This window comes from Alosa sapidissima, chromosome 20 (assembly GCF_018492685.1).
Source record: "Alosa sapidissima isolate fAloSap1 chromosome 20, fAloSap1.pri, whole genome shotgun sequence".
NCBI classification, from domain to species: domain Eukaryota; kingdom Metazoa; phylum Chordata; class Actinopteri; order Clupeiformes; family Clupeidae; genus Alosa; species Alosa sapidissima.
Window position 1 is genome coordinate 27680802 of NC_055976.1, and position 15000 is coordinate 27695801.

General features: G+C 47.4%; 1 pseudogene; it reads left to right on the plus strand.

The window, feature by feature from the left end:
* Positions 1 to 15000, plus strand: part of LOC121693827 — a 108161-nt pseudogene that overhangs the window by 13620 nt on the left and 79541 nt on the right.

The following is a 15000-nucleotide window of genomic DNA, read 5'->3' on the forward strand; positions in this document are numbered from 1 at the left end:
GGCCGGGTGAGTTTGACTGACAGGTCAGGGGGAAACTGGAGTGCGATGGTTGCCAAGCAGGATAGTACCCAGCAGCGTCTGGCAAAGGCAGAGGCAGACGGAGCCTTCTGGGGTCCCCACACCCCCTTTTTCCCAGCCAAATTCCAATTGTTGGGGTGGATGTGGAGGGAGCGAACACAAAAGGAAGGATGGCACATGCAGAGAATGAGAAATCAGAGCCAATTTATTGTTTTCACCTCTCCGTTTATTATTCTTCCTGTTGTCTCGGGTTTTTACTGTTTAATATTATAAATATAAAATAAAATAGAGTAAAATAAAATAATTAGAATAAGAATAAATGTAATTCATACTTAAGCGTTTACGTCTTAAACTCTTTCTCAGTTCAGTGCTCAATAACAACAACAGCAAAAAAACAAAACAAAACAAAAAGATTTTAACTTAGAAAAAAGCACTGTTCATTCTCTTCATGCTAACATACATTTTCCTTTCATTCTCTCTCTTTCTCTTTCTCTCTCTCTCTTTCTCTCTCTCTCTCTCTCTCTCTTGCCTGCAGTGGCGTGGGCCTGGCACGAGCGCACTATGAGAAGCAGCCCCCCTCCAACCTGCGCAAGTCCAACTTCTTCCACTTTGTGTTGGCGCTGTACGACAGGCAGGGCCAGCCCGTGGAGATCGAGAGGACCTCCTACGTGGACTTTGTGGAGAAGGACAAAGTAAGCACTCTGGTTTTAGACAGGACACACACACACCACACACACACACACACACACACACACACACACACACACACACACACACACACACACACACATATATATATATATATAGATACAAACAGGAAACACACACACAAACGGACCGTTTTTATACACAAAGTATCACATTCACAACAAAAAGTGAGGCACCACAACTTTCACATGAAGTATGTTAAATTACATGGCATATTTACCAGGTTGTGATTAGAATTTTAGTCTGGTGTAAAAAGACAGGTCAGACATCCATACACATCTGATCTGGGCGTGGTTGTAACGTTTGGACAAATTTTATTAATAGTAACTATATTTATATATTTTTTAACATTCAATTCACTGCACTGGATATTGTGTAGTTTTATGGTCAAATGGTATTAATTTTATTATTACAATTTTACATAGTTTTTATTAAGATATTACTCCTCAAACAGAGTTTTCCTTGAAAGAAAATTTGTTGAACACTGTAAATTGAAAATTTGATACATTTAAGACAATACAATTATTTTGCTTGATATTTAATGGATTTTATAGATCAGTAAATAAAAGCTTGTTTAAAATAGTGATATTTAATTTAATTAAATACCTTTAATGCTGACATATATACATATGTTAGATTCTATTTATTGATCAAGCAGAGGTCCAGTAATAGAATCTCAGCAGAATGCTGTTTCAGCTGAGGTTGAGCATGCAATTCCGTAAACCGCACATAGGGGGCAGTGAAGAGAGTAAACCACAGAGCAATGAATACAAATGAGACTGTTACCTTTTAGTAAATGCCATTTACACCAATATGTCAAACAAACAAACTAACAGCACACAAAATAATTAAATTAATAACAAACAAATGAATGAACGCTAAACCATGACATGAACAAACAATCAGACAAGAAACAGATTGTATGTAATCTCTTGGCATCTGTGTTATCAGTAGAATCAGACTATATTCATAAACATAAGCTGTAAGCATCTAAATCACATCTAAATTTGGGTTACACAGGATTAGATGTGTAATAATCCGGGATAATCACACTTGTCTAATTTGAGGTTTTATCTTCATATTAAGTGACATGGCTTGGCAGAATTATAATGTCTCTGTTTTTATGGTTTATCTTTTTGTATTATGTTAGGGAATTGAATACACACAGTGGTGGCGTATGCATACATGTGTTTTGACACGTTTGACATGTAAAAAACTGTTTCAAACACAAATGTCTTTTTTTTTTAATGTGTGTGTGTGTTAGTATTTAGTATGTATTTCTGCTCGTGTCAATATACCTACCATAGCAGGGCTGTAGGAGTGTGTAAGTGCACGTATGCATTTGCACACACGTGTACTTGGGTGTGTGTGTGTGTGTGTGTGTGTGTGTGTGTGTGTGTGTGTGTGTGTGTGTGTGTTTGAATGAACATGTGTGTGTGTGTGTGTGTGTGTGTGTGTGTGTGTGTGTGTGTGTATGTGTGTGTGTTTGAATGAACATGTGTGTGTGTGTGTGTGTGTGTGTGTGTGTGTGTGTGTGTGTGTGTGCATGAACATGTGTGTGTGTACCTGCGCGGCATGCCGTTGGGGGGGAGGTTGTTCTCAGTAAAAGGTTACAGGGAACAACTCCGCCCACGGTCAGGCGGGACTCGGGCCAGCTGGCACGGTCCTGGCATCGTCCTCCCTGTCCGCTCACCTCTGCCTCGACCTCCACAACCACCACCCCCACCATCCCACAACACCCCCCTGCCATCGCCACCACCACCACCACCACCACCGCCACCGTCTGGGCCTCTGCCAGCACCGCGTGCCACACTTGGCGCCAGGCTGCGGAGAGTGGGGAGAGGAGAGGGGCATTTGGCCGAAGGGGGTGGATGTAGATGTGCCCTGTCCTCGTGCCCACTAAAGGGGCACTTATGTTTTCCGGCGGCCCCCATTCACCTGAGGTCTTTTTTAAACAAACAAAGCAAAACAGAGAACTATATACAGCAATGTCCTATATACCTATAAATCCAGTCATGTGTGTTTGTGCGTGTGTGTGTGTGTGTGTGTGTTTGTGTACGTGTGCGTGTGTGTGTGTGTGTGTGTGTGTGTGTGTGTTTGTGTGTGTGTGTGTGTGTGTGTGTGTGTGTGTGTTGTGTGTGTGTGTGACATTTCCTGCACTGGTTCTTCTTCACACCACTCGTCCCAGTCAGACTAATCCCCGTAGTGTGTGATGTACCGGGCAGGGATACGGAGCAGCTGGCTCCTGGCGTGAGGAGAGAGGCTGCGAGAATGACAAATTTGGACTCACTCACCACCATCTCACCAAGGACCTGCCGGTGGACTTTTGGGGGTTTTCCCAAATGTGCTTTAGACGGCACAGGCAAAAACAGCTCTCTAAATATCCTTCACTGAAGTGCTTGTCAGGATTATCCTCGGGGCGCGTAGAAAGTGCGCACTGAAAATGTCCTTCCAAGAGACCGGTCGGACAAAGTATTAATTCACCCAAAAAGCCAGATTGGATAATGTGTACTCTGCATACAAAAACAAATACTGTGGTTTCCTCCCAGTCAACGGGCGGTATATTTCTCCACAGAAGATTTAAGAGCATCAACACCCAGCATTTGTGATCTTGACCCTGAAAGCCAAACGACTTCCTGAAATTCCCATTAAGATCTAATACATATAGCTCAAGGGTGTCTTAGACGGCAACTAAGACGCTCTCAATATCTGTCTTATGAGGAGAGATTTCCATACGGATACACTATTATGCTTGGGTACTCCCAGCAGTCGTACGTTCAGGATTAGGGCCTGAGGCTCAACATCTGCTGGGATTAAGACTGGGATTGTGGCCGGATCTGTGCAAGCCAGTTAGAACAGATTCAGGAGGGATGAGGGACTTTCCCCTAAACACACTACGCCAAATATCCACGGATATACAGGAGAAAAATGAATCTGTACTCTGATGACATTCAATGGGAAGAGGCTTTGATAGGTCTTCGGATGAGGTCACTTGGTTGAACGGATTTGGTTTGTGGTGACTGATAGTCCAGTTTCCAGTTTCTCACCTTTCTTTTTTTATGCCTTTCTTTCTTTCTCTCTGTCTCTCTTTCTCCCCCCATCTTTCCCCTCCCCCCACCCCTTCACCTCTTTCTCTGCAGGAGTACAATGGGGAGAAGACTAACAATGGCATCCACTACAGGTTACAGCTACTCTACAGTAACGGTAAGAAGACATCCACATACACACACACTCACACACACACACACACACACACACACACACACACACACACACATACACACACTCACACACACACACACACACACACACAAACACACACACTCACACACACACACACACACACACACACACACACACACACACACACACACACACACACACACACACTCACACACAAACACATACACTCACACACACACACACACACACACACACACACACACACACACACACACACACACACACACACACACACACACACACACATCCTTTTGTATGCACATCACCACAACAAGACTCTAGCAGGTGTGTCCCCTGCCTCACACACACACACACACACACTAGGTCTCTCTCGTCTTCGTCTGCATGGCGTGCTGCATCTCGGGGTGGCTCGGTGGCGTCGCACTGCTGCACGGGGCTAATGGGGCTAATGGCCTCTGATGATGGATATTTCATTTGTCTGTAGATGTGAAGCCTCTGATGATGGATATTTCATTTGTCTGTAGATGTGAATTCCTTGTTATCCTAAAGCAGGGAGGCAGCACAGCACAGCACAGGCAGCAGGAGAGAGAGAGAGGAGATAGACAGAGAAAGAGAGAGAGAGGGGGAAAAGAGAGAGATGAAGAGAGGAAAAGAGAGAGAGAGAGGAGAAGAGAGAGAGGAGAGAGAGAGAGAGAGAGAGAGAGAGAGAGAGGGAGCGAGAGAGAGAGAGGAGAGAGCGGAGGGGGCCCTACTCAGGCAGTGTAAGGCGGGGAATGCCATAAATAATACACAACTCCAGAGCCGCCGCTTGTTTGTTTTTGCTGAGGGGGGATCGCGGCGGCGGCAGCGGCGGAGGAGCCTCTCCGTCTCCGTGACAACTCAAACAGAGAGCCTAAACGCACTGTGGGGACACAAAATAATAACCAAATCCATTTTTTTTCTCCCCGAGATGTTTCCATTAGAAATGATTTTTTTCTTAGTCACAATCTCCAAAAACTGAATATGCATTTTTTGGGAAAGGAAAGAGAACGTGTGTGTGTGTGTGTGTGTGGTGTGTGTGTGTGTGTGTGTATGTGTGTGTGTGTGTGTGTGTGTGTGTGTGTGGGTGGTGTTTTTGATTTGTTTGTAGTGTCATTCCGAGAGGCCATTTGATTTGACTAAACAAGGTCTTAATTTAAGATAAGTGTTTACAGAGGCATCTGAGGAAGGGGGGGTTGGTCTTTATCACCACAAATCATACATGCAAATCACTCAGTGCAACCTATTCAAGGTGAAGTAATTAGTGCAAAATCTGCTCTGATAACGAAGCAAGATTATCAAGCCACAGAGCTGGTTTTTTGTTTACTTTGAACCTTGGCAGGGATTTCAGTCACTTCCACCCTTCCAACATTTATAGTGGTCTTTTTCCTCTCTGTCATATTTTTGAAAATGTATTTCTCCTTTTTTTATCGCAGGCATCAGGACAGAGCAAGACCTGTACGTGAGGTGATAGACTCCATGACAAAGCAGGTCGAGCGTGACTTTGAACACTGATTTCATCCTTGTCAAAATCGTTCTGGATAAGTGGGGCTGAAACAGACACGAGACCACACATTGTGTGTGTGTGTGTGTGTGTGTGTGTGTGTGTGTGTGTGTGTGTGTGTTTTGATTTTTTTTGTTGCTGAAGAGAACTCCTGACAGCTCAGCTGCCTTTTCTTAATAACAACCATGTAATATTTATGTGCTGTAGTATTTTGAAGGTGCCATTCCCAGTAGCATGGTGAGGTTTTCTACTCCTGGAGGAGCGCCCAGTGAAATGCAAACAGAGCTCCAGGCCTCCATCACTGGAAGGCTCAACCAATGGGGAAACGTATGATGGACAACCAGACATGTGTAGGCAGGAAGTTGAAAAACAAGGTGGGGAAGAGTAATAGGCAGGCCGTGTACATGCACTGCTGTGAACCCAACAGCCATTGTGTATGGCAGTGTCTCACTTAGAGGTTCTGCAGCACTGTGACCTCAGTACTGAATAGCTCATCCTAGCCCTGTAGTAAAGCTCACCCAGTCAGCTGCGCATGTGCCTTTGATTGGGGAAGTAAATCTAATGTGTAAAACCACAAGGAAGGAACATTGACTACATAATCATATATAAATACAGATTTTTGTTTGTTATGTAGTGTGAGTAATATGAATGCATACTGTATCTAGCCCTAATCGTCGTACTTAGTCAGTGTATATTTCCCTGGACTCTAGCGCGTCCTTTAGCATGCATCATTGAGCGCCGTAGTGGATGTCCCTGGGCATGGACTGTAGCAGGCATATCAGGCCTGCTGTTCTGTCTGGGGGACTCTTACACTGAGGGCTTTCCCTTCCACCTCATTAGCCAGGCTCCTTCCTCCTCCTTAAGCTTCCAGCGCGCCGCGCGCTCGGCTGTGCCTGCCCGGCGGTGTCACCGCAGCAGCAGGCCTCCCTCTGGCGCTCCCCGTGTCAGCCGCCCTGTCGCAGATCGATACGGCAACCAGGTCCTCGACAAAAGCACCAGCCCCGGAGGCCAATCAATACCCTTTAATGTAGCTGCAGTGACGGTGCGCGCCGGAGGACAATAATCCTGACAACAACAAGAGGGGCTCTACTGCAGCCCGCCCCTGCCGGTGTGCGCACCTCCCAAATCCTTTCCCCCCCTCCCTTCCCCTCTCCCCTCTCCCCTTGCATCTTCCCTGAGACGAGACGTGGGGACTTTCCTCACAGGCGCACCACCGAACGCTCATAATCCAGCGAACAGAGGGTGCTAAGTATCGATCGAGTGGCTTATGTGTGTGTGTGTGTGTGTGTGTGTGTGTGTGTTTTTCACTGCTCTTGTTTTTATTGAGGGGGATAGTGCAGTAGTTCATCCCTCATTCTAGAAGAGATAGAGTTGGCGGTGCTCGGGCTTAACGTTCGCTCCTATACGCTCCTTTATGAGTCGAGGACGATGAAACATCTGGTCGATTTTAGTTTTGTCGTTTGAAATATTGAAGGCAGGAATTCTCCCCCTCTCCACTCACCGTGGGGTCTCTGTGTGTTATCCCTCGGCGCGCATTACGCCGGTACCATGCTTTACTCGCGCCATATTTCAGCCGAATGATTGTGTTGACGTGCGGCTATAGAACACACAGAGTCCATGCTCTGCTGCTGCCACATGACCTGTGCGAGGACCACTTTGGCGCCAGCAATGTGAATCAGGAATGATGATATATAAATATCGACCAGGTCCCCTCCCCCACACACCCACTCAGCCCCTTTTTGCCCAACCGATGTCGCTCGACCCTCGCGCCCCCCGCCCCCTTTCTCCCACCCTACCTCTTGGTGAAATTGGTGGATGTTACTAAGGAGGAAAAGGCCTTCATAGGCAGGGGAGATCAATAATGCAAAGGGAGTCGTTAACCTAAAAGTATTGTTCCCTTGGGAGCGCCGACTACTCTGGTCTGGTCAACTGACCATAAAGGGAGATATGGCAGGAGGAGGTGGAGGTGGAGGTGGAGGTGGAGGGGTGGTGGGGGGGTGGAACTGTATGGGGGGGTGTTGAGAGGGTTGGGGGAGGGGTCGCCACCCATCATAGTGAACACTGAGATGGGAAGGTCTGTATGTGTGTGTGCATTTGCGTGTGCGTATGTATATGTCGGGTTGTATGAGGTTTGTGCTTGTGTGTGTATGCGTCTCTTTTTGTGTCTGTGTGTGTGTGTGTGTGTGTGTGTGTATGTGTGTGTGTGTGTGTGTGTGCATATGTGTGTGTGTGTGTGCAGGCGTGAGTGTGTGTGCGGTGCGAGTGTGTGTGTGTGTGTGTGGTGTGTGCGTGTATGTGTCTGTGTGTGTGTGTGTGTGCGAGTGTGTTGTGTGTGCGTCGCAAGTGTGTGTGTGTGTGTGTGTGTGTGAGTGTGTGTGTGTGGTGTGTGCGTGCGAGTGTGTGTGTGTGTGTGTGTGTGTGTGTGTGTGTGTGTGTGTGTGTGTGTGTGTGTGTGCATGTGTTGTGCATGTACACAGGGGGGAGAGTGTGCGGATTCTTTGCCTGCCTTAATATGCAGAGATCATCCGTCATCCGGCTCGGGCCTGACAGCCTGATGACTGATGCCTCCGAGGTGGCCCACTCTTTTGGGGCCGGCCTGGCCATCTGGCTGCAGGCAAGGAGGATCATGGGAAGGGAAAAAAGGGGCGGTCTGTCTCTCCATGTGTGTCTCCGGCCGAGGGACTAGGTCCTTCTTCAGCTCCCTGTCTGCGCCGCTGACACTGAATCACTCAATCCGCGGAAGAAATGCATTTCATATTGTTGTGTGTGTGTGTGTGTGGGGGGGGGGGGAGGCATTTCCCCTCCTCCTCCAACAGGAAAGGTTTCGGGGGCACAATGATACTTCAGCCGCTTTTGTATTGATTGTAGCACTAAACCTGCTTCCTTTCTCCTCTTGTTTCTCTTCTACAGCCAATCATGTACGAGGGCCAGGACAAGAACCCCGAGATGTGCCGCGTGCTTCTTACCCACGAGATCATGTGCAGGTTAGTCTCCGTCTTCCTCATCAGTCTCCAGCAGCAACAAATCAGATTCATTAGCTGATACTCCACTATGTGGTATGGTTACCTTTCTCATTAGGGTGTTAGCCTGAAGGAAACCAAACCCATGACCTCGCTGGTGTTTGTTAGCCTTGTGTTCTTGCTCAGTTAAGCTCTAGGCACAAACACTGAACAGCACAATCAACAAATCAGATCCTAGCACTTACCAGCCGTCTTGAACTGACACTCAACTGTTTAAAAACAGCACTAACTGATGCACTTATTCTTACTGTACTCTACCGTTTTTAAATTGTCCTAAAATTGTTGAGAGAATTGCTTTTAAAACTTAACTGTTACCTTGTTGTTAGTCGCTTTGGTTAAAAATGCATCAGCCAAATGTAATGTAATGTAATGTAATGCAATGTAAAAATCAGCTTACAGCCATCGTAATCATTCGGTATTCACAGACACATATTACAACCAATCATAATCATTTGATATTCACAGACACCTACAACCATCGTAATCAGTCGGTATTCACAGACACATATTACAACCATTGTAATCATTCGATATTCACAGACACATATTACAACCATCATAATCATTCGGTATTCACAGACACATATTACAACCATCATAATCATTCGATATTCACAGACACATATTACAACCATCGTAATCATTCGGTATTCACAGACACATATTACTGGGGTGTTATGTTTCACTGAATCCAATTGAATTGCTAACATTACACTGGGAGGCCTATGTGTATACTCACTAGCCAACATTCAGCCTTGGTCCCTGTGCTGAGCGTTATAGAGAGCTGGCTATCTTTGGGAATGGAGGTGAGGTAGGGTGAGGGTGAGGGTGAGGGTGAGGGTGAGGGTGAGGGTGGGGGGTGGGGGTGTCCTGCATCCCCCTACTGGGTAGCACTCATTAAAGAACACCCATTGCTCTTAATGCTGTGTAATTATGGGCTGGCTGGGAGCAGGCTGGCTGGAGGCCCAGGAGGAGGGGGCCTGCTCCTGGGGTCTGGCCAGTGGGAGCTGGGGCCTGGGGCTCCGAGGCCTGGAGGGGGGGTTGATGGGGAGGTGATGGGGGTGCTAGGAGGGTAGGAGAAGGAGGGGAGGGTAGGAGGGGGCAGGGGAGGGTAGGAGGGGGCAGGGGGGGTTGGGAGGGGGGTGGGGGGTGGGGGGGCAGGCAGCGTTAATAATGCATTAGAGGAAGCGCGGGTGCCATGTGCCATGCTGGGTGCCAGGGGAGGTATAGATGCCCGGCTGCCCCACCGCAGAGGTTCCTGGAGAGGCAGGAGATTTCTGGAGGGGGGGGGGGGGGGGTTGGTGGACTGGGGCTAGAGAGGGCTACAGCCCTCAAATATTCCTGTGGTGCAACTTTTTGAAAAATGAAATTCTAAAAAGCATTTTCTTCTTCACAGTATGCAAAATATGTGCATATCATCACAGTATACAAAATATGTGCAATGTGCGATGTGCATGTACAAAAAAAAAAAAAAAAAAAAGATTTTTTTAGACGCTTTTGAAATTCACTTTGAAGCGAGGAGAGGAAAGGCTTTTTTTTCTTTTCTGCCTGCCGTTGTCTCCTGCTTTGGCTCTGGCTTGCTCAAGGAACAGCTTTTGAGGATTGATCGCGGCACTGGAGGTCAGCAGGTCGACTTCTACCCATCATCCCCCTGGACATGGCAGCTGTGGGTGGAAACACAATAAGCACTCCAAACATTATGCCTCACATCAACCTCTTGACACTGACCATTATGATCTCACAACGCGCTCTACAGTTACAAATGGACCTAAAAACCTAAACCCAATTCAAACCGACAGTATTGGTTGGTGTTCATAATAATGATGATGATAATAATAAGCATCACGGCCTGGAGTTATCATCATAAACAATGAAATACCATTCATTTTCCTCTGAAAGAAGGAAGAAATAAACAATGGCATGATACACAATGCAGAGGGCAGTTTATTTTCCCCGGCAGATCAAGTGAAGAGTGCTCGCACATCGTGCCGTACTCTTGCTCTCGAGAATCGGTCTTCCTCCAGGATGATCGTCTTCAGACAGGATCCATTTTCATAATGACGCCTTGCTCCGAGTCGGTCATTACGTGATTGAGTGCGATTATTAGCAATGCTCCCCTGATGAATGGTGTGTTTCCATTCGCTAATGAGAGAGAGATGAGAGACACCATCTCCCTCTCTCTCACTCGCTCACTCACTCTCTCTCCCAGGTGATAGCAGAGTCTTTATCAGGTCCCTTATGGTACCCAGAGACATCAGGCGGCAGACAGAAGCGTTGTCCTCAGCAGCTGTTCAGCATAGTTACAGGCTTCCCAGCGGCAGCAGCCTGCCTGCCTAAAATCTCCTGTCCTGGCACTCAGATCCAGCGCTGTCATTTCGAGCCCCTTGTTGTCCTTCATTGATGCTTTCAGTTCTTTTAAGTCTTTGGATGATTAAGCCGTACAAATCAAAATCTGGCCTTTCCCGCTTTTCTTTCAACGTAGTTAGAAGTAAGTAGAAGTAATCAAAGATCACGTTAGAAAAATATTTCCATTAGGTGGGCACAGTGCAGAGTGTACACTAGCCTACATACAAACCAGTCAGACATTGGCTCCAAAATAAAAACAACAACCTCTCCCCTACTCTCACCGAGAGAAAAACAAACAAACCGGGAAAAAATGCCAATTGCTACCATTTGCTGGCCCACCTGTGAAAGAATGGCACATTGGCCTGGTGGGTCTGGACTCGGCATGGTCCATCGTCATGGCTGCCAGCCGGGAGCAGGCCAAGGTTCTGCTGCTCCGGTGCGTTGCGGTGCGGTGCTGGACTGGACTGGGCTGTGCTGGTGGGGGGTGGGGGGTGGGGGGTCTGGCCGTCTGTGCCTCCAGTGCTTACTCGCTCCAAGCCAGGCCGCATCTCATTACGGCTGGCTCGGCCGCTCGCCTTTGGGCCGGGTAATTATACCACTTGCCCTTTGAAAACAAGCCCTCCATTGACATCCACTCTCCCGGCGTCTTATCGGGGACCTGGTGATTCAACAGGCGGACTGTTCTTCTCTCTTTCTCTCTGTCTCTCTCTCTTTCTTTCTCTCTCTCTCTCTCTCTCTCTCTCTCTTTCTTTCTCTCTCTCTCTCTCTCTCTGATGCCTTGTCTTCAAGCTCCCCGGGGAAAGCTTTGAAGCCTGTCTGTTTAGTTTTTTTTTTCATTTTAAGTGTGGCTCTGATATTTCAGTGCTGTGCGTTAAATCCTGCCTCTCTGGCGCTGACGCCAGTCCACTCTTTGGACATCTGAAGTGAGCACCGCCGGTGAAAATGATGTCAGTGGCTGGCCAAGTGTGATTGTTTTTTTTTTTGTGTGTGTGTCATGTGGATGGGTGGAGCAGGATCATTGTTTTTAGCTCTATTAACCCATCTAGCGTTAGCTCTTAGCAGCCTTCAATGAATCTGAATGATCTGATTCCGTGCCATCCTCGGTGCAATAATATTGCTATGACCCGAGGTTTCAGATTAGGTACCCAGCTATTGTTTGGTTGGCGGCTGTCTGCCCCTCCATCATTAGCCGGCCAGGCGATAGCCTAGGTGGACCCTGGGGGGGCGCACCATTAAGGTGATATTACGGAGGCTCCACCAAGGTTTGTTTTTGTGTGAGAGGGGCCCCAGAGTCCCAGGAGGGCGGCGCTGGTGCTCCTGGGGTCCAGTTTGTTTATAACACTCCTCTCACAGTTTGAGGAGGTTGTCACCACAGCTGCACCGTTGGGTTTCCAACGCTAATTGGTCTCCTGGAACTTTGCTAATGGTTCCGAGTAGCTGAGGGAATAACTTATTGTGTCGTGCGCTATGGCAACAGTCAATCTCGGTTGCACACGCACACGCACTCTCACACACACTCTCTCTCTCTCAAACACACAAACACACAAACACACACAAACACTCAGACACAAATAGCAGAGCAAAAAAAAAACAGTGCTTTTTTTCCACGGTACTTAGAGATCAAACAATGTGATAAATGATTCATAAAGCAGGTTCATTTCGCATTCGATACCCCTACATGTGGATTGTTTGTCAAATGGCAAATGCAATACTCATCAGTGAGGGGCCAAGTCAGGATGAATATAGGCGGATTATTGGTCTCTTTGCGGTCCAAGCCCCAGGATTATAATTGAATCACAGGAACGAAAAAACATCTAAATTACCTTTTAAGAAAGCAATCCCCTCCCAAAATGAGGCATTTAATCATCAATTAAACAATATTGTTTCAGTCTCATTTGAAAACCTTAACCGCACACATTCAGATTGCTTTCACCAGTTGGCAGGTTGAATTTTAATATAGACAACTCTCTTCATAACCCGTCATTGTTTGAGATGCAATAAAAGTCACTTAACACCGACCCATTTGTACAAATAAGCTCATTTGTTTGTGTTTAAAGGCAAACAGGGCATTGCAAGTGACCACCATGCCAATAAGATGGGATGTTTGGAGAGAGAGAGAGAGAGAGAGAGAGAGAGAGAGAGAGAGAGGAGAGAGAGAGAGAGAGAGAGAGAGAGAGAGAGAGAGAGAGAGAGAGAGAGAGAGAGAGAGAGAGAGAGCACATTCTGGGGGTAACCACATACCACCACATGTGGTGCCAGCTGGGGCCGAGGGCACGGGCAAGGGCAGGGGTGACGGAATCGGGGGGTAGGGCAGCGGGGACACTGGGGTGGCACCAGGACATTCTCTGGGCACTGTCCAAACTGTCAGCGGCTCAGCGGGTGACCTTGGCTGGACCCCGGCCCAGCTGGAGCGCGGGACGAGCCGGGGTGTGAGGGCAGAGTGTCAGGCAGCCGCCAGCTTGCTCACGACTCGCCACACCTCTCTCTCATACACACACACACACACACACACACACACACACACACACACACACACACACTGCCATTTCTCATCTTTTTTAAAAAGCAAAAACAATCTGGTGCCACTGCTCAGTGTGAGAGCTGCATCATATCACATCCAGTATATGCGCCACCACCTCTCACTAACTCCCCAATCCCAATCTGTCAATCTGTCTCTCTGGCAGACACATGGATGCTCACCTTCCTCTCCACAACAACACTGTATCATCATGGATGCCTGTGACAAATAGAGCCAACATAAACAAATAGTCCCCCAGATGAGCTCAGATGTTTAGATGTCTGTGGAGTATACCTGATCCTGACCTGCTTGTGTGAAGGTACTCTTCAGGAGCACTGTATTGACTGTGTGTGTGTGTGTGTGTGTCTGTGTGTGACTTGTATTTCAGTCGGTGTTGTGACAAGAAGAGTTGCGGGAACAGAAACGAGACACCGTCTGACCCCGTCATCATCGACAGGTAAGAGCGAACACGTCTCTCCTCGTTTCTCTTGCAGGAGACTGCCTGAGAGCTGATCACCTGGATGACACAGGTACCACTGACACAATCTATAGAGGTTCAATATTTGTCTGTCCGTCTGTCTTCAGGCTGGGATTCCGAGACTGTTGGGGTGCTAGGCACCTCCTCAGTGGGGAAATGTCCGAGGAGACAAGCAGAATGTGCCTTAACGTGATTAGACACAAGAAAAAAATACATTTGCTACTCTTTTGTCTGAAGCAATGGGCTTGATTTTGTCACTAGAAAAAACATAATATTCTCTACTCTTTTGTCTGAAGCAATGGATTGTCTCTCCACACACAGTTTTTTCATGTTATGATTATGAACTGCACTGTACTTTGCAGCCTCTGAATAGGAAATGTACTCCAAATTCTGAAAACAATATTTCTATATGAGCGTGAAACCGCCCTGTCAGCAGAGCACTTGGTCTGCGTGATGAGAGAGATTTGCGCTTGAAGTGATCAGCTCTGGCCACATCTTGAGGCTGGTTATCCCCGCTGCGGCGTCGGAGTCTAAACGTGTGAAAGGCTCCGAGATCGATACGTAGCACCGGGAGCACACTCCCTGCCTCCTCCCGCTAGCCCAGGAATCCATTTACAACAGGAGCCAGTTTGATTGTGCGGGTCACGTGACCCGTGCGAAGAGTACAAAGCCCATCTGCTAGGTTTTATTTATTTATTTATTTATTTTACAGACGCCACATGTCTGTCTGGTGTTCAACGCAGATGTACCGTTTTTACAAACACTCCATTTAGGCTTTTTCATTGCATTTGGTTTTTAAGACACTTCCTTAAAGACGACCGGAATTTGATTTCAGGAAATAATGAATTTGATTTGCTGTGATGTAGTTTACAGTTAGTTTGCCTCGTTCACAACTTCCCAGAAGAAGAGCCTGCACAGGACAGGAAGTCGGCGGCTGGACAGAGGTTTGCGCCTCGATGAAGCCAGGAGTGGCTGAGGGAGTCTGGGAAAGAGCAGCCTCTTTCCGAACGGGCCAGCAGTGGCTACTAAGGGCGCTGGGGTCATTACCAAATCCATGCTGGCTCGTTAGGATGGCCTTGGAGAGAGTCCAGGGGACAGAGGCAAGAGAGAGAGAGAGAGAGAGAGAGAGAGAGAGAGGTATACACATGTACACAAACAAACAAACAAGCACAAACACACACACACA